The sequence below is a fragment of the Adiantum capillus-veneris genome, chromosome 30 (assembly GCF_014529385.1).
Source record: "Adiantum capillus-veneris isolate H3 chromosome 30, ASM1452938v2, whole genome shotgun sequence".
In the NCBI taxonomy this organism is placed as follows: Eukaryota; Viridiplantae; Streptophyta; class Polypodiopsida; order Polypodiales; family Pteridaceae; genus Adiantum; species Adiantum capillus-veneris.
The window spans coordinates 13,111,337-13,123,109 of record NC_140960.1 but is presented as its reverse complement, the minus strand read 5'-3'; the positions used below and the strand labels follow the sequence as shown (position 1 = coordinate 13,123,109).

The window sequence follows — 11,773 nt, the reverse complement described above, 5'->3', positions numbered from 1 at the left end:
ACATCATAGGAGCCACAAACTTCTTATGAAGTGGGTAGAGGCTAAAGCTACTAAAAGATTTGATGCATGTATAATTGCACACTTTATGTATAAGAATGTTTTCACTTATGGATTATCAATTGAAACTATAAGTAATAGAGAGACTCATTTTGTCACAGAAGTGATTCAATATTACTAGATTAGTTCATGGCGATTCATTGAAAGTCTACACCTTATCACCCGTAATCAAATGGTGAAGCCGAGAGTACAAATAAAGTGCTCTGCATAGTCCTTACAAAAGTTGCAAATGAAAAGAAGTGATTGGAAGGAAATCATAGCACCACCTCAGTATGAATGGAAACCAAAAACACACCAAGCTGAGAATTATTGAATGGTAACAACTCTTTAACACAACAACAACATTGATAAATGCACTTAAGCACCTCACTTAAGACCCTCTTCTTACACAACATTCATTTTTCCATGCATTGACTTTGAATCCATGATAGGAGCGGATTGCACAGACATGGTGTTTAATCCCATGCACAATAATACTTTGATGTCACACAGTCATCTAGAAGGAGGACAGGGAAAGGCATTGTAAATGCATACCCACATAATTTCTAGATTAGGGGAAAAAGAAAGGGCATTGTGTTTTGTAATGAATGTTGGGTTTAGTTTACATGTGATTGCGGAATGTTTTTCAAACTTCTTTGCTTTTATGCCTTTTGAATAAGCTTTATTTAGGACTAGGGACAAACGCTAGCAATGAGTCCCTAGGTGTGTCTAAATGTAGAGCTAGTGTGGATCGTTAGGACTAGCATTCATGGTGTTAACATGCCAATGATAAAGTTAATTACAACACTTGAATACGCAATGGAGATAGAGTAGAGTGTAGGCAAAAAATGGATTAACTGATTCAACTGAAAGTGTGTACAAATGGTTCATTATATAGAGTTGGCCAAGGTTTCTCATTTGGCACCACTAATGACATCATACAAACGCTCCCAATAAGACCATCCAGCTTGCAAACTCGTGGGTAACCTTTCAAGCCGCTGGAGAGGGGGAATGGGGAACACACCCGACACACAAACAGCTACCCCTATATAGCTCAGGGTATTCACAGCACCCCTAACCTCTCAAAAACACCTTCAAAAAAAGCAACTCACACTAGCCAGGCCTCGCCTGCACTTCGCCCAACGCACACACGCTCTGCACAATCACCAAACCGTGATCACACCAATCTTTCTCGCTTCCAACCCTACCACACCTCGACACCTCTCTCTCTTTCTCTCTCACACACACAGGGGACCCAGGGGGGGCGCAAATGCTCACACACACCGGCATCACACACCTTAGAGATGAGCAAAGAAGAAAGGGGGGAAGGGGTAAAAGATGACACCAAAAATCGGCAACGACAGCTTCTCCTTCAAAGAAAAACACCATGTACAAACTCCATAAACCGCGCTCTAGGCTGCAGCATGGCCATCGCCATTTTATATAGAGGGACACACACCTCCCTCGCCACTCAACGCTGTCGGCACACGCCTCGATGAGAAAATTCGCCACTAGCTTCTCATTGGAAACAACCTTTTCTCTTGGAAACCCTCGCTGGCTCCTTCTTCTGCAAGGCCCTCGTTGTTTCGAGCCCCTTCACAAACAACGTGTGCCGACGTTGAACACACCGAGTGTCTCTCTTTTCTCCATTTTCAATTCTCCTCCTTCTTCCCCAAGAAAAAGGCTCATGCTCGAAAACGATGTCCCTCTTTTTTTCCCCTTCTCCCTCTCTTTTTCCTACTTTTAAAAAACTCCTCTTGAGCAATAGCGCCTGGCGCTATTGCTTCCCTCAAGCTTATAAGTCATTACAAAAATGTCTCTTTTGCCTTTTTGCTTGTGGAACTCACCTCAGCTTTCGAGTTTTGAAATTCTACCCATACTTCTTATTGCCTTTTGCACTTATAACCAAGGAAGGGTTTTAATGCAAGCTTTCCATGCTGCCGGTGCTTGGTGTGCTCAAGTTGGTGAAATTCCCCTCTCATCAAGTCACACCCTTCCTAGTATTGAACCTCAAAGACTTTTTCGCATTTCAATTGCTTCACACCTTTGTACATCAAGTCGCAAAAGAAGACAAAAAATCCAATTTATGTCCATCGCGAGATCGTCTGCCCACTTGAATTGGACGTATCTCGATGCCCCTGACTCCGATCGGCCATCCCCAAATTTTGGCTAGCTCCCCACATTGCATGCGATTTTTTAGAACCCGAGTGAGCTCAAAAATATCCTTGTTCACATGCCTATCAATGCCGCTCGATGAGCACATACCCGACCCCTAATAAATATTCCGCATGCCATAATTTGCCCGTTTGAGCTCCGAACGACGAACCGAAAAGACCAGCATGATCGACAGCTTGAGCGTTACACGCGTATCCAATGATCCTACTTTTCGCCACCTGTCTGTACCTACTCTGCCCGTCGGGGATCTGCAAATCATTCCATCTTTGAACAATCATAACTTTCACAACCGGACTCCGTTTGATGAGCCGTTTGGATGGGCTTCCAGAGCATCTCGAATACCACATTTAGGGACACATTTTCCACATCTCGAACACTGTGACCTACCGTCATCATTATCTCACTTTGGAGGCCCCTCCCTGGCCTAAAGAACCACTTTAAGCATACATTTCCGCTGCCACTCTCCTGCTGAGGTCTCCCACACTAGCTTTAGCCCTCTACCATGCACCTGTTAGCATACGTAGCACTATACTGTACACTTCCCAGCACGGACCAACTTTGGTTGCACCATCATTGCCCACCCCCTTGTTGAACATTCATGTTCAACCACAAACAGGCTTATTGCACTAAAAAACTGCCACACCAAAACAAACTCTCTGCACACCACAAAACCACCTAACGTATGTACAAAACCTGGCATTTGCTACCCGCTGCCTTTGTTCATGCGGGTTGCCCAACCCCCTGCTTTACCTGGCATCAGCCACCTGGGTCAAACACCATGTACTGTTCTCTTTCGTCCACCTATAACACTCTTGCATAATGCCATACCAAGGCACATAGCCAACTGCATAGCCAAACTGCCATCAACATGCTTCTACCCCACCAAGCACTCCTTGGCAAACTATCCACTCGCAACCAAGCACCTCCAAGAACATCAAATAGAGCACTATTGTGCTCAACCAACACTCTCGGCATATCTGCATCATCACTCGTACCAAACAGACCTAACATATTTGACTCGCCCTCCCATCCATGTAAAGCTAGATCCTCGTCTAGCAGATCCTATACCTGCTCAACAGCCCACTTCACAGTTGCATTTATGAGCATACCTTTCAACCACCATTCACAAAGCTCCTTGGAAAGCTTAGACACAATTTGGGAATCCACATCACCTGCCACAGAGTGCACTTGCTGCATAGGAAGCACCTCTATCTTTGGCTCCACACTCGCCTTCACACTTGCCATGCACTCAACACCAACATCATCAAGATCTCCCTCATCAATCGGCCCATCAAGGTCCATAAGCACCACTTGCTTATCGGCTTCCATCACCTGCTCTTCAAGCATCTTTTCTACTGCTGCATCATGCTCCATCAAGGAAGACAGAAACTCATTCTCTATCGCATTATCCTCATCTTGATCTTCATCCATAAGCAAGGCTACCTCGTTATTCTTGGCAAAACCTTGTACTTGATGCACCACCATGGCACACTCCACTGCCACTTTCATCAGCATGGCCATTAACATGGCACGGCACATTACCTTCACCTGCATATCACCACCTATAGGCTCGGGCTCCTCCACTTGGTCTCCATCAAGCATAATGGTATGCACTGCTCCTTGCTCCTCGCACACATTCATTGTATCTCCACCCACTTGCAAGAGATCAAACTCATCATACCTTGACTGAGACGACTCGGTCTCCCAACTAGTGTCAACATCCGAAGAGTTACTTTCACTTGGCTCAGCCTCATCCTCTGTCTCAAGCTCGGGAAGCTCCTCTAGCTTCACTGCTTCGATCTCATCTACCAACCGCACTCTTTGACCTTTACCACCACTCGATGGAGCTTGAACCGCCATACCTTGACTTGGCAGCACATCCTTTGCCTGATCGGGAAAAGCCTGCATATCTTCCACAATTGGAGCCGCTCTAGCTGGCATCCTCAGCATAGGAACCGCCCTATCTCTCTGCAACCACAGAACCCTTGGTTCTTCTTGCACCTGCCCTTCTCTTTGCACCACCTGTGGCTTGGCTACCACTGCGTCACACTGCCTTGGCTTCACCGCACTTGGCAAACATCGCCTAGCCTCGCGCTTCTTCAAAATCTTTTTGGTTTGCCCTCTCGCTAGAGCTACCGCCTCTTCATACGACATTGGACCATCTATTTCCACTTTATCTCGCACCTCTTCATGCAGGCAATCCATGAATTTACACAATTTCAAAAAAATGGCATTTTTGCAACAGTTACCTTGATTAACTTTCCCCAAAGGGCTTCGAACTTCCACTCGAACACTTGAAAATCTACCTCTAAGCTTTGCTTCAAGTCTAGCTTTCGCTTTACCTCATCTAGCTGTGCATCCGCTACAAATCTGCTTCAAAAAGCCACCTCCAGGGCTTCGTAATCTGTTTTTTCTTCATCACCCAAGCCATTGAACCATAGCTTTGCTTTACCACGAACCAGGAGAGGAAACACCTATACCGCACCTTCTTCCCTCGACAAACCTCTTTCCAACACGAAAAACCCATAGTCTTGGAGCCAAGTTCTTGCATCTTCGACCCCAGTGAAAATGGGGAATCCCGTCCAAGCCATTACTTCTCTAGCAGCACCTGCTCTTCAAAGGCCGCACCTTTGGCATCACCAAAATCATCACTTTGTCTTCAAACAGGAGCATCGGTGTGCTCCTCCGTGGGGGCACCAGAAGATGGAGAGGGGGAATGGGGAACACACCCGACACAAAAACAGCTGCCCCTATATAGCTCAGGGTATTCACAACACCCCTAACCTCTCAAAAACACCTTCAAAAAAAGCAACTCACACTAGCCAGGTCTCGCTTGCACTTCGCCCAACGCACACACGCTCTGCACAATCACCAAACCGCGATCACACCAATCTTGCTCGCTTCCAACCCTTCCACACCTCGACACCTCTCTCTCTTTCTCTCTCACACACACAGGGGACCCAGGGAGGGCGCACACGCTCACACACACACCGGCACCACAAACCTTGGAGACGAGCAAAGAAGAAAGGGGGGAAGGGGTGAAAGACGACATCAAAAATCGACAACGACAGCTTCTCCTTCAAAGAAAAACACCATGTACAAACTCCATAAACCGCTCTCTAGGCTGCACCATGGCCATCGCCATTTTATATAGAGGGACACACACCTCCCTTACCACTCAACTCCGTCGGCACACGCTTTGATGAGAAAATTCACCACTAGCTTCGCATAAAAAACAGCCTTTTCTCTTGGAAACCCTCGTTGGCTCCTTCTTCTACAAGGCCCTTGTTGTTTCGAGCCCCTTCACGAACAACATGTACCGATGCCGAGCACACGAAGTGTCTCTCTTTTGTCCATTTTCAATTCTCCTCCTCCTTCTTCCCCAAGAAAAAGGCTCATGCTCGAAAACGATGTCCCTCCTTTTTTTCCCCTTCTCCCTCTCTTTTTCCTACTTTCTTAAAAAAACTCCTCTTGAGCAATAGCGTGGGGCATTGCTCCCCTCTCTTTTTCCTACTTTCTAAAAAACCTCCTCTTGAGCAATAGCGTGGGGCATTGCTCCCCTCAAGCTTATAAGTCATTAAAAAAATGTCCCTTTTTCCTTTTTGCTTGTGGAACTCACCTCAGCTTTCCAGTTTTGAAATTCTACCCATACTTCTTATTGCCTTTTGCACTTTTAACCAAGGAAGGGTCTTAATGCAAGCTCTGCCGGTGCCTGGTGTGCTCAAGTTGGCAAAATTTCCTTCTCATCAAGTCACACCCTTCCCAGCATTGAACCTCAAAGACTTTGCCGCATTTCAATCGCTTCACACCTTTGTACATCAAGTCGCAAAAGAAGACAAAAAAATCCAATTTATGTCCGTCGTGAGATCATCTACCCATTTGATTTCGGCGTACCTCAATGCCCCTGACTCCGATCGATCATCCGCAAATTTTGGTTGGCTCCCCACATTGCATGCGATTTTTTAGAACCGGAGCAAGCTCAAAAATATCCTTGTTCGCATGCCTATCAACGCCGCTCGATGAGCACATACCCGACCCTCGGCAAATATTCCGCAGGCCATAACTTGCCCGCTTGAGCTCCGAACGGCGAACCGAAAAGACCAGCATGATCGACAGCTTAAGCTTTACATGCGTATCCAATGATCCCACTTTCCGCCACCTGTCTGTACTTGCTCTGCCCGTCGGGGATCTACAAATCATTCCATCTTTGGACAATCATAACTTTCATAACCGGACTCCGTCTGATGAGCCGTTTGGACGGGCTTACAGAGCATCTCGAATACCACATTTAGGGACACATTTTCCACATCTCGAACAACGTGACCTACCGTCATCATTATCTCACTTTGGAGGCTCCTCCCTAGCCTAAAGAACCACTTTAAGCATACATTTCCGTTGCCACTCTCCTGCTGAGGTCTCCCACACTAGCTTTAGCCCTCTACCATGCACCTGTCAGCATACGTAGCACTGCACTGTACACTTCCAGCACGGACCAACTTTGGTTGCACCACCGCTTACAGGTCCATTAACTAACTCTAGGTGAGTCCACACCCCCATGGGTACCCACACCCTTGAGTACCTTTTCCACATGATAACACATGGTTATGTGCCACCTATGCATCCCATTAGGATAGAGGAGATGCACAACAACATAGGACAAAGCCCACAATTCCCAACACTAAACCATGTATATAATATTATTCTTACTAATTATTGAGTACATAATGAAAAAAGATGGAGCAATCTTACCAAAAACAACAAAACCATGACGACTTTTGTTTTCTTACTTAGTCTAGGAGAATTTTTTATTTTTGGTAAAATTTTGCAATTATTTAGCAACTTTCTTGTATTTTTCTTGATTTTTCTTTAAAAGGCATAAAAATTCAAAAAAGATAGGAATACTCACTACAATAGCAAACAAATATCACAAATGGAAAGACAAAGTTAGTAACTATGAGGAGCAGATGAAGTTTTTTGAAAATCGGAGTATGTTGATGAGAGCTTATTTTGGCCCCTAGATGAGTAAAATGCTAAAAGAGTGGGGAACAGGCCAATCGTAATTTGAATCGCATGTTTTTTGATGCATATGTTGTCTAAGACACAAATAGGGGACAATTTTCCTCACCGTATGGATATTCGCCTAGCCACATAGTCTCTCATTTCACTAGCTCACATACACACATACATAGCCTTGAGTGTGTATGTGTGTGGAGAGAGAGAGAGAGAGAGAGAGAGAGAGAGAGAGAGAGAGAGAGAGAGACACTCTACTAGGGTTTTCCGCCTGTGCAGCAAAGACCTCGTCACCATGGCCTTGAGTGAGCTAGAGTGCACATATGCGACACTTATCTCGTATGACGATGGGATCACGATTACGGCAAAGAAAATAGCAGCACTACTCAAAGCAGCAAGCATGTAGGTAGAGTCATACTGGCCAAGTTATTGAAAAGCGCAGTGTTTAACTTATTGAAAAAGCACAGTGTGAAAGACCTGATCAACAATGTTGGCTTTGGTGGAGGTGGTGCTCATGTTGCTGCTGCGGGTGTAGTCATACCTGCTGGAGGTGGATTTGCTGCTCCCATACCTGTTGAAGAGAAATAAGAGGAACCCAAGGAAGAGAGCAATGAGGATATGGGTTTCAATTTGTTTGATTAGTATGATTGCTTTTGTGCCCATGGTGCTTGTCAAAATTTAAGTTGTGGCTGAACCTTGTAATTGTCTTGTTATTCATTCAAAAAGCATGATCGCTTCTTACCGACAAAGAGAGAGAGAGAGAGAGAGAGAGAGAGAGAGAGAGAGAGAGAGAGAGAGAGAGAGAGAGAGAGAGAGAGCAAAAGAGAGAAATATTTTGTGAGAGCTCATACTATAGCATGTCATCACCAAGTCTTCTACACAGTGCATATCAACAGATATGAGAGGTATGTTATGAACTACTGAATGTGTAAATCCATTGACATAGAGCATAGAACAAATACACATACTAAGTATAAAATAGATAGGTTCCAAGACAAACAAGCTCGGAACTTGAGCTCCAAGTGTTGTAATCCAACCAAGTTTGAACAGGTGTTCATTGGAGTGCAAGGAATACACTAGAATGCTCAGTCAGATTTAGGTCAAAAGCTCAGACCTAAGGGAAGGCATCAAAATTTTAATAGATGGATAGCATGGTCAAGAGACCCACTTTAGTTTATTAGACCTCAAGTAGATCTTTTTCTAGATCGTACAAAAATGAAAAAAAAGCATCAATTTTGCTATTGGGTGAAGGCATGTTTAGGTGGTACCACTTTTTTCACCTTTTGGTGGTACCACCAATAGCACTTAGGTGGAGGGAAATTCAACGTTTTTCAATTTGGGAAAAGAGGGAGAGGGAAATTCTAAATTTGCATGCAATAAAATTCATGTACCTATAGTCTAGATGCATGCAAGACATTATGGGGTGGAGTGGGTCCCCTTTTTTCAAACTTATAGTCATCATGGCCTAGACACTCCTTGTCCTCTTTCTCCTTTCCTCTCATGCAACTAGCTTGTCACTCGGACGCTCGCCTGTACCTATGTGCTCACTTTGATCCCATAGCTCGTGCTCTCCCCATTGCATGTTGTAGCCATTGTGCTCTGGCCCCCATTTCACCCGTCGCGCTCTGCCATAGCCCTGGTGGAGCTCTACCCCCATTGCCCCTGACACGAAAGCATAAATGTTGCGGCAGCACCCTCTACAGAGATGACTCCCAAGAAGAACACTCCCTCCAAGAAGCGCAAAAACCTAACTCAAAGCACTGAGGTGGTACAGTAGGAGGCCCTTGCAACAAACACCACAACAAAATAGACCCCACAATAGCCACCACAATAGCCACCACACAACATACCCTCGCGACACATGCAACACAGCAGACACCTTCAACAACCACGACACAACAGTCCCCTGCAACCAACACGATGTTGCAGACCCCAACAACAAACACAATCGCCAAAACTTCCCTCTCCTAATGCATGTTGTCGATTGAAAAATATGCTCAGAAAGGTGAGTTCTACATTGCGTTTTGGTCGTGTCTATGCGCCTCATGGCAATGCATAGCAAAAAATCCTTTTTTTCAGCATTGGCTGCAAATCGTTTTTCTCCATGGCTTTGCTTGCAGCATCGGTGGAGTATCCGATACTTTCTACGTTTTTCTATGCTGCATTAAAGTTGCATGAGGAATATGGAATGAGCATGGAGGGCAAGCTGCCCAAGGATTTAACAGACAAGGACCTGCCACCTGAACAATGGTCAACAGTGATCAAGGTGCTAGAGAAGAAAAAGATATAGATCTTCCTCCACCAGGTGCATGACCACCTTCACGATGCATGCAGGCTTCTGTATCAGAAGGTCTGCCAGGATGCCCCCTTCAACGGTGAGCTCATGACGAGGTTTGTGAGGGGTTTGCATATGAATATTGTGATGCTGCCAAAGCAGACCCTGACATCCATAAGATTGCATGGGCTTTGGTTGTGGATCAAGTATTAGAGAATGTCAAGAGCCAGAAAGGGGGGCTTAATCGGAAAATACAGAAGTTCATGTCCGATTACGGTGTGAAGGAAGCCCCCACATTCAAAGAACTGATAGAGAATGTTGTGGATGGTCCTACGGCATCCAACCTCCCTCTACAACACATGTGGACAGCCTCTCAACCCCTCTACACAGCATCGGTGGATAATCTTGCCACTGGACTTGAGCAACAGGCACTGAAGGCAGAAGAGAAGGTGAAGTTTGCAAAGATAGTCCTGGCTGCAAAGTGGGACTTATGGCTGCACAACAAAGGTACCTCCTCAGCTTGTGGACCCATCACTGCAGAGGTGGAGAGCCTAAAAGAGGAGGTGGAGAAACTGAAAGCCTCTCTAATAGAAAACGGATCTCCAATTGCCAAAAAGGAGGCTGAAATTGGAGCCCTTACAAGGGTAATCTCCAAGTCCTTTGAATTCAATGATGCTGCAAGGATGAAGGGGGAGGTGTCATCCATGCAGGTACTCGAGTATTCGTTGTCTTTAAAGTGTATAAAGTGATAGATGAAGGGGGACGTGTCATCCATGCAGGTACTCGAGTCTTCTCTATCTTTAAAGTGTATAAAGTGATAGAACGTGCTAAAACTGGTTGAGAGTGCTCACATTTTAATCACTTGCAAACACTTTTAGCCACCTATAGGCTCTTTTAAGCACATGCAAACACCTGGAAATGCGTGCAAGTGCTTGTAGGTGCATGAAAGTGGTTAATAGTGGTTAAAAGTGCTTGCAAGTGCTAAAAAATGCCTTATTTAGCACTTGCAAACACTTTTAACCACCCGCAAGCACTTCCAAGCACTTTTAAACACCTACAAATGCCTGCAAGTGCTAAAAAGTGCCTAACTTTTATGCACTTGCAAACACTTTGAACCACTTGCAAGCACATTAAAGCACTTTGAAGCACTTTCAACCACTCGCAAACTCTTGCAAGTGCTTGAAGGTGCTTCAAAGTGGTTAAAATTGCTTCGAAATTCTTTCAAAGTGCTTAAAAGTTTATTCTGCAATTACTTCAAATCACTTTGAAGAACTTTTATGCACTTTAAAGCACTTTTAAGACCCTGCAAGCATTTGCAAGAGTTTGCAGGTGGTTGAAAGTGCTTCAAAGTGCTAAAAAGATCTTCCAAGTGCTAGCAAGTGCCTTTCAAAGTGTTGCAAGTGGACAGATAGAGCACTTGCAGTCACTTGCAAGTGTCTAAAAGTACTTGAATGTTCCATCAAGTGCTCCAAGGTGCTTGCAAGTGCCTGCTGCTGGTAGGGCCTGCATGTCCCCCATCATGGTTGGTTGTGCAATAATCTTCCTTTGTTTTTCATTTTTTACAAAAAAATAGTTCAGGAAATGGACAGGGAGCTTGGTGAGTTCAAAAGGCATGCCTCCTTCATGAAGGGGTCCAACAAGTTCATGAAAAGAGAGAGCAGGGCCCTTCTAGTGCCCACTCCACCTTCCAAGTCTAATTTAGTGTGGATACTATTTTATTATCTAGAAATTATGTGGCTTGTGATCAAGAACTATCGAGCAAATATGCGGCCCGTGTCTTTCAGCTACCGTGTGCCCACAGATACCATCATCATGACTGATTCCAACTGTGTTGTACTAGAGTGTAAATGGGAGATATCGCATATAGCAAGATGTTGGGAACTTGGGAATTCTTGTGAGGAGCTTGAAGGTAGGCTGGTCATTTTATACAATAGAACTTATGCTAATCTATTATGGAGACTAATTGTGTGTGTTGGTTCAACTGAGCCAGTGGGGCTGACAAAGAAGCTTCCACATCGTCCATGCACGATGTGGACGAGGTCTTTGACCTGACGCCATGCTGCTGAAGTACAAGAAGTTTGAGGGTAGGAAAAATATTGAGGGTGGTGACGGAGACATTTTGAAGGAGACAACTCCGTCCGCAAGCAACCAAGGTAATGCTAGTTTTGTATATCTATCTCCTCCCATGTATGAATCATGGTCACCATGTTCATTGTGGTCACAATATGTTGTCCAGGTACCGATTCCCGTAAGGAGGATAGTGTAACTGAGGCAGAG

At 44.9% G+C, this 11,773-nt stretch overlaps 1 pseudogene; it reads left to right on the top strand.

The window, feature by feature from the left end:
* The first annotated feature begins 7,516 nt into the window (after nt 1-7,516).
* Nucleotides 7,517-7,863, top strand: LOC147417562 (large ribosomal subunit protein P1w-like; annotated as a pseudogene).
* Nucleotides 7,864-11,773: the final 3,910 nt, after the last annotated feature.